The sequence below is a fragment of the Talpa occidentalis genome, unplaced genomic scaffold (genome assembly GCF_014898055.3).
Source record: "Talpa occidentalis isolate TD23 unplaced genomic scaffold, MPIMG_talOcc4v2.1 talOcc4.7, whole genome shotgun sequence".
Classification (NCBI taxonomy): domain Eukaryota; kingdom Metazoa; phylum Chordata; class Mammalia; order Eulipotyphla; family Talpidae; genus Talpa; species Talpa occidentalis.
Window position 1 is genome coordinate 110,517,498 of NW_023605083.1, and position 20,122 is coordinate 110,537,619.

Genomic DNA, 20,122 nt, shown 5'->3' on the forward strand with positions numbered 1-20,122 from the left:
AAATAAATCTTTAAAATGAAAGACTAATACCTACATATTCACTAGGGAAGAGTGAGTGAAGCAGATGGCCTGTTGGCCCACCCAGGCTGACAGTCCCTATGCATAAGAGCGTATGTTCCTAGGACATATGAACACCTTCGCAAATGCCAAATATGGTCAACCCGATCCTTTCCTTAACTTCTTGGGAAGTTTTCCTTTCCTATAATTGTTTGGAAATACAATTCTTATCTTAACATCCCTCATGTTTGCTCCCATTTTGTTATTTACCAGTGAAATTAATATCACTCTTTACCCTGCTCACATTCCAGATCCAACATGCATTTTTTTCATCAGTGGGTTTGTGTTTGGTTGATTAGTTGTTCATGTATAATGTAAGATGACAAGAGCTGTAATACAGAGAAATGATTGTGGAGAATGCAGGCGTATAAGCTCTGGGACTGGCTCGTTTTGGGGGGATGGGGGTGAGCAGGAAGGCAGGTTAGAAAGACATTTGGATTACTTGCAGATGGTTGACCTTCTCCTCTTACCAAACTGGTGACTGAAGCAAAATAGGGGAAATTAAAATAAATTGGTATTTGCTGACACATCCCCCTACATCTACTTGGTCTGCCTCAGGAGGCTCTCATGAATTTCTGGATCTGTCCTGGACAATTGCTCAAGTCACTTGACTTGAATTTCCCCATCTGTATCATGTCCAATGTGTCTGTTGTATGTTGGCTTCTCCCACGGGTTGAACTTTTGTTGCTCTAACTTGCTTCTGGGATCCCCAGGACATATTCCCTCACAGTAGCCAGGGGGACCTTTATGGGACTCAGATCAGATTCCTTCGGTGGTTGGAAACTACACTCAGTCTCTTTGGTGTGGCTTAAAAGGACCTAAATGTTCAGATCCCAGCCTGCTTTTCCCACCTACATGACATCATCATTCCCTACCATTTCTCAAATAAAATGAATGACTTTTGCCCCTCAGCCTCTCTGCGTATGCTGTCCCTTCTCCATTCTCTAGATGCAGTCTCCTTATTACTTTCCAAATCTTAGTTCTAATACCACTTCCTTTGAAAATGCCTTTTCTGATCAACCTCGCTGAAGTCACCTCCTCACCTCTAGCTCCTTTATTCATCACCTTCATCAGCTGAAGTCATCAATTATCCTCACCTTGGGTCTTTCCATGTAGCAGGATGGACTTCCTAACAGCAAGGAGCTGGATTCTAAGAGGCAGTAAGCAGAAACACCAAAATCTAAAATATTCTTCACCAATAAACATTATTAAAATGGCCATCCTTCCAAAAGCAATATACAGATTCAATGCTATTCCAATCAAAATTTCAATGTCATTCTTCAAAGAAATAGAACAATTATTGATGAAATTTATATGGAATCACAAAAAACCCCGAATAGCCAAAGCTCTCCTGAAAAAAAAAGAAGGGAATGGAGGCATTACACTCCCAGACTTCAAACTCTACTACAAAGCCATAATCATCAAAACTGCATGGTATTGGAACAAGAACAGACATACAGACCAATGGAATCGAATAGAAAATCCAGAAATAAACCCACAGATTTATGGTCAACTAATCTTTGACAAAGGAGCAAAGACTATGCATTGGAGCAAAGAAAGTTTGTTCAATAAATGGTGCTGGGAAAACAGGGTCGCTACATGCAAAAGAATGAAGCTTGACCACTACCTCACACCATACACAAAAATCAACTCAAAATGGATTAAAGAACTAGACATAAGACCTGAAACCATAAAATATATAGAAGGAAATATAGGCGAAACACTACGTGATTTGCACATCAAAGACATCTTTACAAACACATCACCCAAAGCAGTGATAGTGAAGGCAAAGATAAACAGCTGGGACTACATCAAATTAAAGAGCTTCTGCACAGCAAAAGAGACAATAACAAAAACAAAGAGAAACCCCACCAACTGGGAGAACATTTTTGCACCCAACACTAATGATAAAGGACTGATCACAAAAATCTGCAAAGAGCTGATGAGACTCAACAACAACAAAGAAAATAATCCAGTCAAAAAATGGGCAGAAGAGCTAAAAAGAAACTTCTCTCAAGAGGAAATGCAAATGGCCAACAGGCATATGAAAAAATGTTCAACATCACTTGCCATCAGGGAAATGCAAATCAAAACTACCATGAGATACCATCTTACACCAGTGAGAATGGCACATATTAAAAAAACTAGCAACAACAAATGCTGGCGAGGGTGTGGAGAAAAAGGAACTCTTCTACACTGTTGGTGGGAGTGCAAACTGGTCCAACCACTGTGGAAAGCTGTGTGGAGATTTCTGGACCTACTAAACATAGAGCTTCCATATGATCCAGCAATTCCACTCCTAGGTATTTACCCAAAGGACACAGAAACATCAATTCCAAAGAACACCTGCACCCCTATGTTTATAGCAGCACTGTTTACAATAGCTAAGCTTTGGAAACAACCCAAATGCCCAAAAATAGATGACTGGATCAAGAAGATGTGGTCCATATATACCATGGAATATTACTCAGCATTCAAAAAAGATAAACACATGCAATTTGCAGCAACATGGATGGCGCTGGAAGGGATCATGCTCAGCGAAATAAGCCAAAAAGAAAAAGAAAAATACCGGATGGTCTCACACATAGCAGGAATCTAGAAAACTTAAATAAGGGACCAGGAAAACGAATAACTATAAGAAAGTGAAAATCAAAATCAACAAAAAACTATGAACCAGAGACACTTTTAGGGGGTGGGGCGGGAGGGGAGGGATTGGGGTCAGAATGGGGGGGCTGCAATTGTATGGGGAATAAAACAATAAAATTTATTATTAAAAAAAAAAATAAAAAATAAAATATTCTTCACCTATCTCCAGATTCTTTTCCATCATACTATCCTATCTTCTTAGCACTTCTCACTCTCTGAAATTATTGTGTTAATTTATGTTTCCTTGGCAGTAGCCTGCTCCCTCCCCTCCTGAGGATATAAAATCCACAAGAGTAGAAGGCTTACCTCTATCTTACACTGCACATGTGCAGCACACATCAATCCCCAGGAATGTCTACTGAATAAGTGGTTGTTAAATGCTTAGAAATAAAAATAATTAAGACAAACATGAAATGCAATGAAACATACAAACACTCACAAAAAAATCAGTCTGCAGAGAACTTTTCAGGAAGAGCGCCGAGAGCTGAAGACCGGGACACCTGCCAGGGAGGCAGCTCAGGGGGCTCACATCCTGCTGGCAGCCCCTTCCTGTCTGCTGGTAGAACTCATCACAAAGAAGACAGGGGAGCAGTGACTCAGGCACAGAGGACCCAGCAGGTGACCAAGGTCAGAAGCACAAAGCTGGCCCTTAAGGGGCAGTAGTTAGTCTGTGCCCAGAAACTGCAGGTCCCCAGCAGGATGGTGTTGGGGACAATCCCTAAAGTCCCTTGCCTGGTTAGGCTCATGCTTTTCATGCGTCTAAGCCTGCAGAGGAAGATGATCTTGGTTGAGCCTAATTCAAATCAGTACTTACTATATGACAAACCCTGTGCCGGATGCAGTGGGTAAAGGGAGAAGTGAGAGGCGTGGGGCCTGTGGCCAAGCTGAGAACAGCTGACAGGTGGACCAGGCAGATGCAAAGATGCCTCTTCAACAGGGTGAAGGGGTAAGCGGCAGGGGAGGAGCCAGCAGCCCCCAAGTTACAGGCAAAGGAGCAGCAGGCGGTTTTCCAGAGGGGCCAGTGCTAGAGGTGACTGGCAAGGAAGGCCTTCCAGAAACAGGAAGTCAGTGCATGTTTGGGTACCCCCCAAGAGCTCTGATAGACCGGAAGAGGGTAGAATGTGCAGGTGAGTGTAAGATGAGAAGTTTATTACCAAAAGTCTCTCAAACCAATGCCTGGAGCCAGTGGCTGCAGTCAGGGACCAAAAGCAAAGTGGTGCTGATTTTCCAAGTGGAAGGCCAGAGAGTAGTTTTGCAGATTTACCAGAAGAAGAGGGAAGGAAGGTTGGGCAGGAAAAGCCATAGGTGGCACTGCAGTGATGGAAGGTAAGTCCGGAAAGGTAGCCAAGACATGTTGTGATAGAACGAAATCATAAGTGACTATTAGGAGATATGTCCAGGGGCGTGAGGAGCACAGGGTGATTATGAAGGCAATAGAGGGATATTTTGTTTGGAGTAGACGAATTGATTCTGAAATTAATGTGAGGTACATCCAAGGTCATGGTAGTATTACAGCCAATGAGTGGTAACAACCCAATGTCCATGAACGGATGAACGAGTGACCGAATGTGACACGTCTCAGCAATGGGATATTTATTATTCATCCATAAAAAGAAATGCAGAAGTGCTATGTGGTACATTGTGGATGACCCTGGAGGAATTTATGCTAAATGAATGAAGCCAGATACTGTGTGATTCCACAGTAAGTCCTCAGTTAACATTGTCAAAAAGTTCTTAGAAACAGCAACTTCAAGTGAAAGAATGTATAACAAGACCAATTTTACCCTGGGCTGATTGATAGAAATAAGACATAAGTCCTTGCAGCCTCTTTCTGGTCACAGAAACACTACCAAATTCCTAAATAAAAACCCAACACTTCTAAAATTAAACCATAATTTGTATTCATTCATCCATTCATTTTCCGATCCACTTGTTCCAGTTCAGCATCTCAGTGGCAGAGCCTCTGCCAGCAGCTCAGGGTGCAAGGCAGAGAGCCCAGGTCAGGGTGCAAGGCAGGGACCCCAGCTCGGGATGCAAGGCAGGGACCCCAGGTCAGGATGTAAGGCAGGGACCCCAGTTCAGGGTGCAATGCAGAGATCCCAGCTCAGGATGCAAGGCAGAGACCCCAGTTAGGGTTGTAAGGCAGGGACCCGTCCCAGGCAGGACACCCTCCCTGCACATCATGCACACCCACACTCATGCAGACCGGACAACAGACACCAAGGAATCAAACATGTACATCTTTGGGATGCTGGAAGAAACTAGAATCCCAGGAGAAAACCACAGACGCCTCCAGGAGAACCTGCAAACTCCACAGTGGCCCAGAATCTTTGTTCTCTCATCAACATTATAATGAAGCAACTTTATGCCAGGGTCTGCTGTACTTAGAATAATCAAATTCAGCGAGGCAGGAAGTTGAATGGAGGTCACCAGGGGCTGGAGCGAGGGGAGAACGGGAGTTATTTTTGAATGAGTGCAGTGCTTTGGTTTGGGATGATACAAGAAGTTCTGGAAATTTTCGGTGGCGGTGGCAGCACAATAACGTGAATGCACTTCATGGCGCTGAATGGAATACTTAAAAAGCGTGAAATAGTAGGATTTGTGGAATGCTTATTTTACCACAATAAAAAAACATAATGTGGAAAATAAACAAGCCAAGAATATTGAGGATAGTTCTGAGAAAAACAAGCAATGAGGACATGAAACCCTGCCAGATATTAACACAAATTATAAAATCTCAAGAGCTAAAACAGTGTGGTGCTGGCCCCTGATGGCACAGGCAGACAATGGAACCGAGAGAAAGTCCAGAAATAGGCTCAAATCAATCAGGACTTTCATGTGCGGGGAAGGGGCCTCTGGAAGCAGCAGGCAAACAGCGCTGGGAACAACTAGAGCCATGAGTGAAAAATGAAGCCTGAGCCTCTTCTCACACTTACATAGCAGAAAGAACACCAAAAGGAGAAAAGATCTGAATGTGAAATACGACACCCTGCAAGGACTAGAAATAAATAGGAGCGAACTCTTTTCACCCTCAGACAGGTAAGCAGCACCAGCGGGGCTCCTGGCTAGTCCTTAAACCTCTCTGTGCCCATGTCACGGGTGGATGCGAGCCCTGTGGGAGTTCATATGTGCAAGGTGCCTGGAATGACATCTCGCACACACAGCAAGTGGCCAAGGCCAACGTTACCCCCCGCCCAGCCCTCACCATCGCGTGTCAAGTCTATTATCAAGTGGGAAAAGGTGGCATGGGGCAGAGCAGCGTGCACAATGCATTAACCTTGGTTGGAAAAAGAGGGCAGTGGGAAAAATAGACACACCTATGTACCTGTATGTGGTGTTAAGTGTATTTTTATACACTCACATGTACCCAAGGCACATCTGTGGTTGGGTCAGGGCACCGCCAACTCCAGGGGGCACAATTCATTGAATTCAGCAGCAGTGGCATCCCAGGGGCTCACGATAAATGGAGTTGTGCCCCACGTGGCCCTGCGAGCTCCGCTGACATGGTAACGTGTCTCTGGGAGAACACAAGGATCCAAGTAACACAGGCTGCCTGTGGAGAGGAGACACGGGTGGCACGGAACAGAGGTGGGAAGGAGATTTTCATAATATAGCCTTTGTGCCTTTTCAATCTGCTACCATGTGCGGGGGTGACAGAATACTCCTCCCGCCATAAAATACATAAAAGGAGTTGTAAAATTAAAAATAAAATGTACACATATGACATTCACACATAAAAGTAACGATGCACGTTAGAGAATTTAGGAAATACAGAAAAAGATGAAAAGAACTACAAATTAAGCATGATTTTTCTGGTGGTGTCTGTGTGTCTGTCTGGAGGGCTTTGGAAGGCTGGAGGGTGTAGGGCAGGGGGTGGGCAAATCAGGCCCTATCTGGTCCACCGCTTGTTTTAATAAAGAAGTTTTACTGGAAAACAGTAACACATACTAGGCTATGCGTCATCTAAGCTGCTTTCCTGCATCACCGTGTAGTTGGGATAGAGTCCATATGGTCCTCAAAGCCAAAAATATTTATTACTGGTCCCCTATCAAAGAAGTCTGCTAATCCCTATTATGAGGGAGCATGGGCTTTGGAGTCAGCCATGTCTGGGGTTCGGGTCTCTACTACATTGCTGACCAGCCAATGAAGCAGGGACGGGGCATAAGTTATAATGTGTTTGAAACATCACCCCCAAGGTTTGGTCCATGCTGAGTGCTTCATAACTTGCATCATACAATCTAAAAATAACATTAAGAACATGCTGTCTATCTCTACAAACCATATATAGAGTTTGGATTCCTTTTCTTTCATCTAATATTGTACCACGAGTATTTTCCGACATCATTAAAACTATTCATATTATTTTCTTGCTTGCCCTTTTTTTTTTTTTTTTTTTTTTACTTTTTATTAAGGAAGATTTCAACTACACAAAAATGTAGAGAAACAAGGATATTAAACATATGCCTATCTTAAAGACTTATCTATACTTTTGTTGAAGTATTTTTAAGTAAATTGCAGATATCACAACATTTCAGTTTTATGTTTTAAATATTTCCACCTACGTTCCAAAAAAATTTCCTATATAACTTCAGAATTAAGAATGTCTCAATATCACCAAATATCCAGTCCATAAGGATCCAATCAAGAACCAGGTCTTGAGCTGTCTTTTATGTCTCTTTGAGCTACAACAGTATCTGCCTCCCCATTTTTTAAAAATGACTTTGACTTGTTAATGAGACCAGGTTAGATAAATGGTACATCAAATAGCTCGAAGGAAGCAGAACTTGTGCACTCGTTCTTATTATTGTTGGATGCTTCTGTAGATTCCAATGCTTCCCCAGCACAAACAAAACTGCAGAGAACATCTTTTTAAGCCTCAGTTTGCCATGAAAGAAAAACACAAAATTCTTTGCCACCTGGCGTTATCGTTTCTCTGCTTACTCATCCTTTCTCTGATGTGTATCTAGTAACTTGTGGTATCAACCCCGGAGCTTTCCTCTTTTGCCTGGAGTCATCCTGTTCTCAGGGATTTGAGAAGCAGCCACCTGTCTGCTTCTCCTTGGGCCTTGGCTTGAGCGAAATGAGTTGTGCCAGCTCTCTGCTCCTCAACCTGCCCTCCCTGACCCACCCTTCCCCATCCTAGCCATCCTGCAGGTCTGGCCCCAATGCCACTTCTTCTGTGCACCCATTCTTCCTGGTACCCCAGCAGAAGTGGCCCCCTGCCCTGTACCACTGTAGTGACAGTGCTGCTGGGTTGAACTTAACTCTGAGCTTCTTGGTGTCTTCTCGCTCCTCCTGGGGAGTGGGGCCTGGAAGTGATATGTGTCTGATTCTACACAGCACTGCAGCCCGCAATGGCTGCAGTGGAAGGCTGGAGGGTGTAGGGTAGGGGGTGGGCAAATCAGGCCCTATCTGGTCCACCTTGTGGATATGATAAATGGACATGTGGAAAGTGAGTGAGGTGATGAGATGGGGCAAGGCCTTGTAATCAAGCCTGACTGGAGAGCTGGGTGATCTCTGGCAAGTCACTGCACCTTTCCACACCTCAATCTCCTGCCCTACCAAAAGGAAAAAAAACTATCTACCTGATAGGGTTTTTAGGAGAATAAAAGAAAAGGGAGACCTTCGGTTTTTCACTCTATCCATCCTATCAGATCTAACTTCTTAACAAATATTTTTGTAGTGGCTTCTTTTACTCTATTAATATGACATTCCATAGGTAATATACCTAAAGACATAATTCCTTAAAAAAAATCAAAGTGCTGGGCCTCCCCGGTGGCGCAGCGGTTGAGCACTGGGTTGCGAAGCTGCCCGCACCTCTGCAGCGCCGGTTCGATCCCCGGCTGCTCCCCGGCCACTGGAGGAGGGTCCCACATGGCGCGCAGACCTCTCCTGCCGCCCGCTGCTCCCCTCAGCAGTGTACTTCGGTCCTTCTGCCTGCTCTGCTCCCCGCTCTGGCTCTGGTGAATTCTCTCACCCTCCCGCGCTTCTGACTGTACCCAGTGCTTGTATAAATTAAAAAAAAAAAAAAAAAAAAGGCAATTTACTGAAGGGGAGAAAATATTTAAAAAAAAAAAAAATCAAAGTGCTGTCTGAGGCTTAGTGTAAAGGACAGATAAATATATACAAATTTGTAGTTCCATCTGCAAATGCCCTCACATGATTCCAGTAGAAGCACAGTGAAGGAGGAAGAGGACAGCAACTAGTCATAACACATTAGTTTGAGTTTCAAACTTAAGAAAACAAGGAGCAGAGGTACCAATGTTCACCATGATGAGACTAATATTAAGATAAATGATAACAAATGATGTGTGTGCATATGACAAAAAACAGGGCTATCATCTTAATTGAAGTAGGAATGATGAGCCAAAACAAATTAAAGATTATCCAGTTGTAGAAAATGACATGTTATTCTCACAAATGAATCAGGCCTTATGAGGAAGTGTAGTCTCACAATAATTTCCTAAATTATGACACAATGTGAAATAGGAGAAAAAAATACACCTTCTATGTTGATGTCTCACCAGATATTTACTCTCAGTGTCCATAGAAACATTCAAAAGTCACATAAGACACAGGCCAATTACCCTTTGGGCAGGACTGTCCTGTGCATTGAAGAAGTCTAGCACCCCTGGCTCCCCACTAAATGCTGATAATGGGCCCATTCATAATGACAACCAAAACAACTTCAAATTTTCAAAACTCCCCTGAAGTGCAGTACCACCCCCATTGAGAACCACAGATACATGTGAAAGCAATTTGAAAAGTTGAAAGTGCTTTTAAATACACAGTATGATTAATCTACAAGAACTGCAGTGGACTCTTGGTGGATACTATGTATCTGCTCTATTTAAATGACTGTTGAATGATAAAACAGAGCATTTTATAAAACTAATTTCCATTTCTGGAAACATGACACATGAATCAGTATACTTACTGAAACTCAAAACTCTGAATTAAAAATAATTTCTTGGGAGCAGAAAAGGTAAGAATTCTAGTCCAGGGATTGAGTAGCTACAGCCTAGAGATGTGAGTAGAGCATAGCACTCCAAGGACATTAGCTGAACTTGGTGAACTTGAATTTTGGTATTCATGACTCACATGAATGAAAAAGAAGACAAGACCCCAATACTACCCAAGATGAGGAATCTTCCAACATAAAGAAGGGACATCATCACAGGTTATACACATCATGTAGGGATTAATTTAGAAACACCTCCTACACCCTCTTGGACATTTCAAGGAAAATCTGCCTCAAATTTGCACTGAAGAGGATAAGATGTGTGTGTGTGTGTGCGCGCGCGCGCGCCAGGAACCACCACAAAATATTCAAGCCACAAATTGTCCAAGACACAGTTTATAGCAAAAACAAAAAAAAAAAAAAAACACACACTTTCTGGGTGGTCTGAATACCCCAAATGGAGAATGTAACTGGAGTCATCCCAAGAAATAGTAATGCCTCTAGCACCTGGTAGAAGCAAAAGTGAATCTCCATAAAGGAAGTCAAATTTTTTCCAGACCTCAAAGTATTCCCACATATAAAATGTCAAGGAAAATTATCAGATTAAAGTTGGGGGGGGGCAATAACTAAAGAAAAGAAAGAAAAAACTCACTATCTGAAATAAGACACTAAGAACTAAAAACAAAAAGCAGCAGGTAGCCAGAACAAGCCTTTAAGAACTTCAGATCTTGGAACAATAAAGTGAAGACTAAAAAATACTCATGTTTAATATATTAAATAAAACCCATGCATGAAAATATCTATATTTGTGAAAATATGCAGTTTGGGAAAAGAATCAAAAAAGAACTTCTAGAGAAAAAGAACTCAATGGACATATTTACTAGAATAACCACATGAAGATAACGAGTAAACTGGAAGGCTGACCTCAAAAACATAATGCAGCAAAGAGACAAAATGAAAAGAGGCGAAAAAGACATGGAGGATAGACAAGGGATTTAGTAAACACCCAATCAATGTCCTATTAGGAAAGGAGAAAGAGGACAGGGCCCAGGCAATATCTGAAGAGATATGGCTGAAAATGTTTAAGACTGATGAACTATGTCAACCTACAAAATCAAGAAACAGTAAAATTACAGAACACCAAAGATGACAAGAACATCTTAAAAGTAGAGAGAGAGAGAAAAGATAGGTTATTTTTAAAGGGGTGACACAGCTTACAATTCACTACCAGCAATAAATATCAAAAGACAATGTATGATATCTTCCAATGTGCTGAGAGAAATTGGTATTCATTTGTAATTCTATATTCATAATGAAAGGGGGAGAGTCATTTTTAGACAAATGAAAATTGAGACTTAGGTGCCAACAAAGCACTACTCTGGGGCCTCCCCCAGTGGCGCAGCGGTTGAGCGCTGGGCTGCGAGGCTGCCCACAGCCTCTGCAGCACCGGTTCGATCTCTGGCTGCAGGTGAGGGTCCCACATGGTGCAAAGACCTCTCCTGCCCCGCCAGCTGCTCCCCTCAGCAGTGTATTTCATCAGTCTGCCTGTTCTGTTCCCTGCTCTGGCTCTGGTGAATTCTCTCACCCTCCTGCACTTCTTACTATACCCAGTGCTTGTATAAATAAATAAATAAATCTTAAAAAAAAAACCCACTACTCTGACAGAAGGAAAATTAGTCCTGATGGGTGATGTGAGGAGCAAGAAGAAGTAAAGTACACAAAAAGTGAAAAACAGTGAACTGCTGAGAACAGAAAGCAATAATCACAGACTTCTGTGGTTTTGAAAGAAAATTGATAGAATTAAAATGCACAATAATAATATATAAATCAGGAATGTATAAGTAGAAGTTGTAAGGTTTTTATACTTTTCAGAAGAGTAAAGTTATTAACTTTGATTTTGCTAAGTTATTTGCTGCTGTTTCTAGAGAAACTATTTACATAATAGAAACAGAGTTTTGAAACCAGTAGAAGAAAAAAATGGAAATGAAAGAAACAAATAAATCTAAAAGATGGTAAAAAGGAATAGAAAGGGAAATGGAACTTGCGTGTGTGTGTGTGTGTGTGTGTGTGTGTGTGTGTGGTGGGGGGAGAATAAAACATATAATAGTTATAAACCCAAGTATGTTAGTATTTGTGACAAGTAAAAAAGGAAATCCATACAAAGGTTGCCAGAATTAATTAAAAAAAAAATCTAACCACACTCCACCAAACATCTTAAACAAGAGTACAGAGAGTGTTTGAAAGTAAAATGATGGAAAAAGACATACTAAGAAAATGTTGGTCATAACTTAATATTAATGTTAAGTAAAATAGACTTAAAGTGAAAAACTATTGCCAGAGACAGAGTTTCACTTGAGTATGTTAAGCACTTCAGTTGAACAGAAAGACATGTTGATTTAAAATTTATATACTCAATAACTTTCTAAATACATTCAGCAAAAATTATCAAGAGAAATAAACTAACATTCATAATGGAACACAATTCACCTTAGACAGGGAAAAAGGTCTTCAGTATGGATATAGATAAATTTGAACAAGGAATTTAGTACAATTGACTTAATGGACATTATGTCAGTTCAGGAAAGAAATGCCAAGATGGGGTTAGAGGTGCCAGGGGTTATTAAGAAAGTTGCCTGTGAAGGACAAAGAGAAGGAAGCAGGAATATGTAGAGGGAGTCTTGTGACCACAATTCAGATTTGAAAAGAATGGGAGAAGGAAGGAGAACTGGGTAGGAAGTCTCAGATTATAATGTGGTTCCATAAATGGTTAGGCTAGACTGATGGGATGGTCTTGCGCCAAAGTTGCCCATTAGAGGACTTTCACATCCCACAGAATGGATCTGCACTAATATTCCCAATATGCTTAGGTGTTGACTGGGAACAGTCCAGGAGAAGAGGGGTCATACACAAATGTGTGGGTGGATCCAGAAGAACAGCAGTTGAGGTCTCCAGTCCACTACACTCCCCACACCAGTAGAGCTGAGTTTGCACATGTTAGTAACCACCATACACATGTTTAGCAGAGAGTTGAGTGCAATATTTTCACTGTGACCACAGACATAAAAACAGCAAAACACATTCTTCTCATGTATATACATTTATAAAAATTAATTATATACTGTATCATAAAGCAAATCTCAATAGATATCTTAAGGATATACAAACTATATTCTCTGACAATGATGAACTTAAATCAACAAAAAGCAAATGGAATCTACCACCCTGTGGTATACGTAGGAACTCAGAAACATTTGTTCAAATAACCAGAGAGTGACAGAAGAAAGCACAATGGAAATTAGAAAATAGTAAGAATTGACCTACAATGAAAATCCATAGGAAAAAGTTGGGTATAGAACTAAATAAGGCTGAAAGAAGTGATTGGCCTAAAATATTATCTTATAAAAAAAGAAAAACTGAATGTTAGTGACTAAGGTTCACTTTATGAAGTTAGAAACAGATAAGTAAAGCAAACCCAAGAAATATAGGAAAGGAAATAAGGTAAGAGTGGGAATTAATAAAATAGAAAATAAACACAATAGAGATTAACAACCCCAAATGCTGATCCTTGGAAAAGACTAATAAAGGTAACAAACCTCTGGTAAGATGGCCAACAAATAAATAATATCAGGACTGAAATAATGATGTAACACGGAGACAACAGTCAAACAAAATGATAAGAGCACATTGTTGAAAATTTTTATGTCATTAAATGTTAAATCTTATATGAGACAGTCTCAGAAAATCCATCTCATTCAAGAAATAGAAATCCTGAAAAATCCTTTAACCATGAAAGAAATTGAATGTGTAAATTAAAACCTTCCTACATATTAAATTCCACACCCTGATAACATCACTAGCGAGTTCCAGATATTCAAAGAATAACTAATTATAATCTTATATAAGCTATTTCAGATAATTTAAAAGAGCTCCCATTCCCTCAACTTATTTTATGAATCTAGCATTAACTTGGTGCCCACATTGACAGTAAAAGAAAGTAAAATTTCAGACAAAGTTCTCTCATGGTTGTAGATTTAAAAATCACAAGTAAAACTTGAGCAATCTTTGTTGGCAATATAGGAAAAGGATAATAATGAACAAAGTAACATAATAAAGGAGAAAAATCATAATTTACAAAAGCAGAAGCATTTGATAAAATTCAACATCCACTGACTTTAAAAACACTGAGAAAACATGAATGGAAGGAAATTTCCTTAACCTGATAAAGGTTATCTACCAAAAGCACTGTAGAGGAGAACCTAACAAATGCAATAAAGCAAGAAAAAGAAATTAATGATAGAAAGATTAGGAAGAAAGAAATTGTGAATATTTGTAGACAACATGGTTGTGTACATAGAAAATTGAAAGGAATTTGCACATCCTATCACACTATGAGAGTTAATAAGTCAATTTAGTAGAACTGCTGTATACAAAGTAAATATCACAATACCAATAGAATTTCTACCATCTAGATGAAAGTACATTGAAACGAAATTTTAAAAGGTATTTTACAATAGCATCAAAAAACATCAAAAATCTAGGGAAAATCTTCCTTAGATGGGCAAGATTTCTACACAGAAACTATAAAATACTATTGATAAATATTAAATCAGATCTATAATACATATGGGAGGTTATATTTTATTCATGGGTTAGAAGACTCAAGTTAGTAAAGATGTCAATTTCCTTCAAATTGATCTATAGAATCAATTTAATTTGAAAAAAATCCCATCATATTTTAAAGTTCCAATGTCCAATTTTATATTGCTAAATACATACAAATTGATTTTTACATACTGAATTTATAGTTCATGACATTACTAAGCTAATTAGTCGCTTTTCCACAGATCTCTTAAGATACTCTATGTAATCATGTTATCAGCAAATAAAGTCAGTTTTATTTCTTCCTTTCCAATCTGTATGCCTTTTATTTTTCTCTTGTTTTATTCTCTTGTCTCCATTAAAATGTTGGATAGAGCTGGTAAGAGCACACCTATGGGCCATGTTCCTAATCCTAGAAAGAAGGCATTAAACATCTCACCATTAAGCATGCTAGCTATAGAGTCTTTTGAAGACAACCTTTTATCAGGTTAAAGGATTATTTTTATTCCAAAGTTTCTACCCTGAATAGATGTTGGAATTCAATGCATTTTCTATCTAGATGATCAATCTGACTTTTCTTTTATAATGTGTTAATATGAATTACACCAATTGATTTTCAAAGACTAAACTAATCTTAAATTCTTAGGATAAATCCTAATGATCATGATGTATTATCCTTTTTACATATTGCTGGATTCACATTGCTAAGTCTTTGTTAAAGACTTGCTTCTTTAAAAAAAGATTTAATTTTATTTATTTATGCATATAAGAACTGAGGTATAGGCCAGAGGTATGGGGAATGAGAGGAGTCACCAGAGACAGAGTGGGGAGCAGAACAGGTGGATCCACTGAAATATACTGCTGAGGGGAGAGTGGACAAGAAAGAAGAGGCCATGTGGATTAGCTTCGTGGCTGGGGATCAAACTCATGTTGCAGTGGCTGGTGATAGCTTAGAAGTGCTGAGACTTAACACCTTGTGCCACCAGGAAGGCCTAAAGATTTGTGTCTTTATAGATGCAAACATCCTCAGGAAAATCTTGGCAAATTGAATTCAGTAACACATTAAGAGAATCATAAATAATAACTAAGTGGGATTCATTCTAGGGATGCAAGGATGGTTCAACATATGCAAATCAATCAATGTCATTTCCACATCATCCAAAAGAATGATAAAAATCAATCATTTCAATAGATGCTGAAAAGCATTTGAAAAGGGTCAACACCTATTTATGGAAAAAAACTCAATAAATTGGGAGTAAAGGGACATATCTCAACATAATAAAGGCCATATATGACAAACCTACAGCTAATATCATATTCAAGGATGAAAAATTGAAAGCTTCTCCCTAAGATCAGAAACAAGGCAAGGATGTCCATTCTTACCACTACTGTTTAATGTAGTATTAGAAATCCTAGCAAAGACAATTAGACAAGAAAAAGACATTAAAGAAATCCCAATAGGAAAAGAAGTAAAACAATCACAATTTGTAGATGACATAATGATTACATAGAAAATGGTAAATATTCCACAAAAAAACTACTAGAAATAAGAAATGAACACAATAAAGAGGCAGGATACAAAATCAATATATAAAATTCAGTTGCATTTCTTTATATAAACAGTGACTTCAAGGAAAAAGAAATTAAGAAGACAATCCTATTTAAAAATGACACCCAAAAGGATGAAACTTTTATAAGTTTACTTGGAGTAAATTTATCAAAGGAGGGTAAGGACCTATATACTAAAAGTTTTAGTGTTTATTCTTTCAGTTCATGAACATTTCTATTTCTTTGTGTCTTTTATTTCTTTTAACACAAAGAAATAGAAAGGTTCATGAATTGAAAGAGTAAACATTATTAAAATGGCCATATTACCTAAAGTAATTTACTGATCTAATGAAACTCTAACAAAATCCAATGAAATTATTCAAGGAAACAGAACAAATAATTCTAAAATTTTTATGGTTCACAAACAGCCTGTGTAGCCAAATCAATCCTGAGAGAAAAGAAGAAAAATGAAGGTATCATGCTCACTCACTTTAACTATATTACAAAGTAATTATAATTAAAACAGTATGGTATTGGAAATAAAACAGAAATACAGACCAATGAGAATTGAGAATACAGAAATAAGCCCATGCATATTGGGCAATTAATCTATGTCAAAGGAACTATGGTTATACAATGGGGGAAGGAAATCCTCTTCAACCAATAGCATTGGAAAACTTGGACAGCCACATGCAAAAAAAAAAAAAATGAAACTAGATCATTACTTAACTCCACAAAAATTAATTCAATCTAGAATAAAATATAGGCAACACACTCCATGACATCTATCTCAAAGATGTAGTTGGGGACTCAACTCTGACGGCAAGGGAACAAAATTAAAAAATAACAAATTTCACTTGATCAAATTTAAAAGATTTTGTACAATGAGAGAAATTTCCAAAAGCAGAAAAGTGACCTATACATTGGGAGAAGGTATTTGCACAGCACACCTCTGATGGGGTTAGTTTCCAGAACATATAGAATTCATACAGCTCAACAACAAAAAACAGACAATGCAATCAAAAAATGGGCAAAAGACCTATATAGACACTTCTTCAAAGAAGACACAAATATGGCCCACAGTCATATGAAAAAATGTTCAATATCACTTATTGTAAGGGAAATACAAATCAAAACCACAGAGATATCCCCTCACACCTGTGAGAATGGACTATATCAAAAAGAGTGGAAATAACTAGTGTTAGCGAGAGTATGAAGGAAAAAAGGAACTTTCATTAACTGTTGGTGGGAATGTAAATTGGTGGAATTTTTGTGGAAAACAGTATGATGATTCTTTAGAAAAGTGAAATGGAAATATCATTTGATCCAGCAATATCACATCTAGGTATTTATCCTAAGAATATGAAAACACTAACAAGGAAAGATTTATGCACCCCTATGTTCATAGCAGCTTTATTTATAATAGCTAAGATATGGAATCAACCTAAATGCCCATTGATAGATGACTAGAAAAGAAAAATGTAGTGTATATAGATAGTGGAATACTGCTCAATTATTAAAATAAAATAAAAGCATGCCTTCTGTGATAAGATGGCTGGACCTTGGTGTGCTTATGCTAAGTGAAATAAGTCAGAAAGTGAAAGACAACTAGATGGTTTCATTCATTTGTGCAATATAAATATTGAAGAAAACAAACTAGTAAAACAAAATAATAATAACTCATTGACTGCAAAAAAATATCGTGGTTACCAGAGGGGAGCAAGGAGAAGAGGAGACAATGCAATAGTGTTAAGTGGCTCTAGAACTCTGGTGGCAGGTGTGTGAAGGGTATGCAACGTCAAGGTGTGACTACTCCTGAATTTATATAGTTTTATAAATGGTTTGGGCTTTTTTGTTTCTATGTTCATGAAGAATATTGGTGTATAGTTTTCCTGTAATGTTTTTGTCTGGTTTTGATAGCATGGTAATGCTAGCCTCATAGAAACAAGCCGGGAAGGATTCCCTCATCGTCTATTTTCTAAAAAGACCATGCATAACCAGCATTATTTCTTCCTATGTGTTTGTTAGAATTCATTAGCAGAGCTTTCTGGACCTGGCATTTTATTTATGGGATATTTATTTCTATAATAGATTTAGAGCTATTCAGGATACCTATTTGTTCGTGTGTGCTTTGATGATACATGACATGTCCTTCAATAAATGTATCCATTTCACTTAAATACTTGGCTCTGTTGGCATCAAGTTGGCATCATATTCCTTTATTATCCCTTAATGCCTATAGGATACATCATAGTAATTTCTACTCCTGGAAGTCTTTTATTCCTGTTGATAATTTATGTCTTCTTTCTCATTTTTCTTCATTAGTCTGATAAGTTTACCAATTTTACAGATCTTCTCAAAGAACTGGTTTTTGGTTTCATTGATTTTTCTCTATTGTTTATTCAGGTTGTATGTCAGAATTTCTGTTCTTATCTTTATTATTTCCTTCCCTCAGTTTACTTTGGATTCAATTTGTTCTTTTTTCTAGTTTCTTACAGTGGAAGCTTAGATAATTGCTTTGAGTTCTTCCTTCTTTTCTAACATAAGCATAATGTTGTATATTACCTTGTAAGCACTGCTTTAGCTACCCTATACATGTTGAATTCTCCAAACAGAATGGTGGATTTGCTTATTTCTTTATTCAATTTATCAGTTTGTAAAACTAGTATTTTTTTATTGAGGTAACTTTGATATATGGCACTGTGATGATTCAGAGGTACAGGACCACACCTCTTCAGGTGCATGTTACCATAGCACCCATAGTACTCCACCATAGTTCACTGTGACCCTTCTATATATTCTTCTCCCCATCCTCTACCTAATTTATCAGGTTTTTTAAAAAGATTTATTAATTTATACAAAAACCTGGGTACAGGCCAGATGCACGGGAGGGTGAGAGGATTCACCAGAGACAGAGTGGGGAACAGAACAGGCAGTCTGACAAAACACACTGCTGAGGGGAGCAGCAGGCAAGACAGGAGAGGTCTGCCGCACCTTGTGGGTTTCTCACTGGCCAGCAGGGATCGAACCCATGCTGCAGAGGCTGTGGACAGCTTCACAGTGCAGTGCTCAACCGCCTGCACCACCAGGGAGGCCCTGTTCTAAAGTATTCTTAATCTGATAGTAATATTTTCATGATATTTCTTCTTTCATCTATTTACTCTTAACCTATCTTTGTATTTAAGAGGATTTCTTCTAGATAGCATAGTTTGGATCTTATCTTTTTCCCCCCAGTTGAAAATCTCTGTCTTTTAGTTCAAGTGTTTACCATTTATATTTAATGCAGTTATCAATGTGCTTGGGTTTAAATCTAGCTTCCTATTTGTCTTCTCTTTGCACAAGCTTTTCTTTGTTCTTTTGATACTCTTCTCTTCCCTTCTTTTGGACTGCTTGATTATTTTTATTTTTATTTGTTTTGTTAAAAATTTATTTTCATTTATTCATGCATACAAGAACTGGGGTGTAGGCCAGAGGTGCAGGTGGTGAGAGGATTCACCAGAGATGGAATAGGGAGCAAAACAGGCAGATCTACTGAAATACACTGTTGAGGGGAGCAGTGAGTGAGACAGGAGAGGTCTGCTGTGCCATGTGGGTTAGCTCCCCGGCAAGGTATCAAACTAATGTCACAGTGGTCGGTGATACCTTGATAGTGCTAAGACTTTAACCCCTGTGCCACCAGGCAAGCTCTTTGATTATTTTTAAATGATTGCATTTTAATATAAACTACTGTCTTCATAGGTCAGTCTGTCTATCTATTTATCTGTCCATCTGTCTATCTATCTATCTATCTATCTATCTATCTATCTATCTATCTATCTATTTATACAGTGATTCACCTGGATTTTTAATATATCTTTAGTAATATTAATTCACTTCCCATTTAGTGTAAAAGCCTTTTAACAGTATACTTCCATGTCTCTCTTTCCATTATGTACTATTTTTGTCACATCATTTACTTTGACATATACTATAAATCCAATTTTTTTTTTGAGGTAAGATTGGCTTACAACACTGTAAGTTTCAGATGTACATGTTAACACTTCAACAGTTGTATATACCACCTCATACATACCACCAAAAGCCTCATTTCACTACATCTGCCTATTCTGCTCCCCACTCTGTCTCTCTGCCTATTCTGCTCCCCACTCTGTCTCTGGTGAGTCCTCCCTCACCCCACATCTCTTGTATGTGCCTTAGCTCTTGTAAGCATAAATAAATAAAACTTTTTTTTAACAATCTTTTTTTTTAAAAGATTTGTTTATTTATACAAGAACTGGGGTACAGTCAGAGGCATGGGAGGTGAGAGAATTC

At 38.6% G+C, this 20,122-nt stretch overlaps 1 protein-coding gene and 1 long non-coding RNA gene across 3 annotated transcripts in view; one reads left to right on the forward strand and one right to left on the reverse strand.

The window, feature by feature from the left end:
- Nucleotides 1-20,122, reverse strand: part of MSI2 (musashi RNA binding protein 2) — a 468,006-nt gene that overhangs the window by 389,048 nt on the left and 58,836 nt on the right. The gene's annotated exons all lie outside the window — the stretch shown is intronic.
- The window catches only part of LOC119232865 (uncharacterized), a 49,622-nt gene that overhangs the window by 23,453 nt on the left and 6,047 nt on the right, over nt 1-20,122 (forward strand). The gene's annotated exons all lie outside the window — the stretch shown is intronic.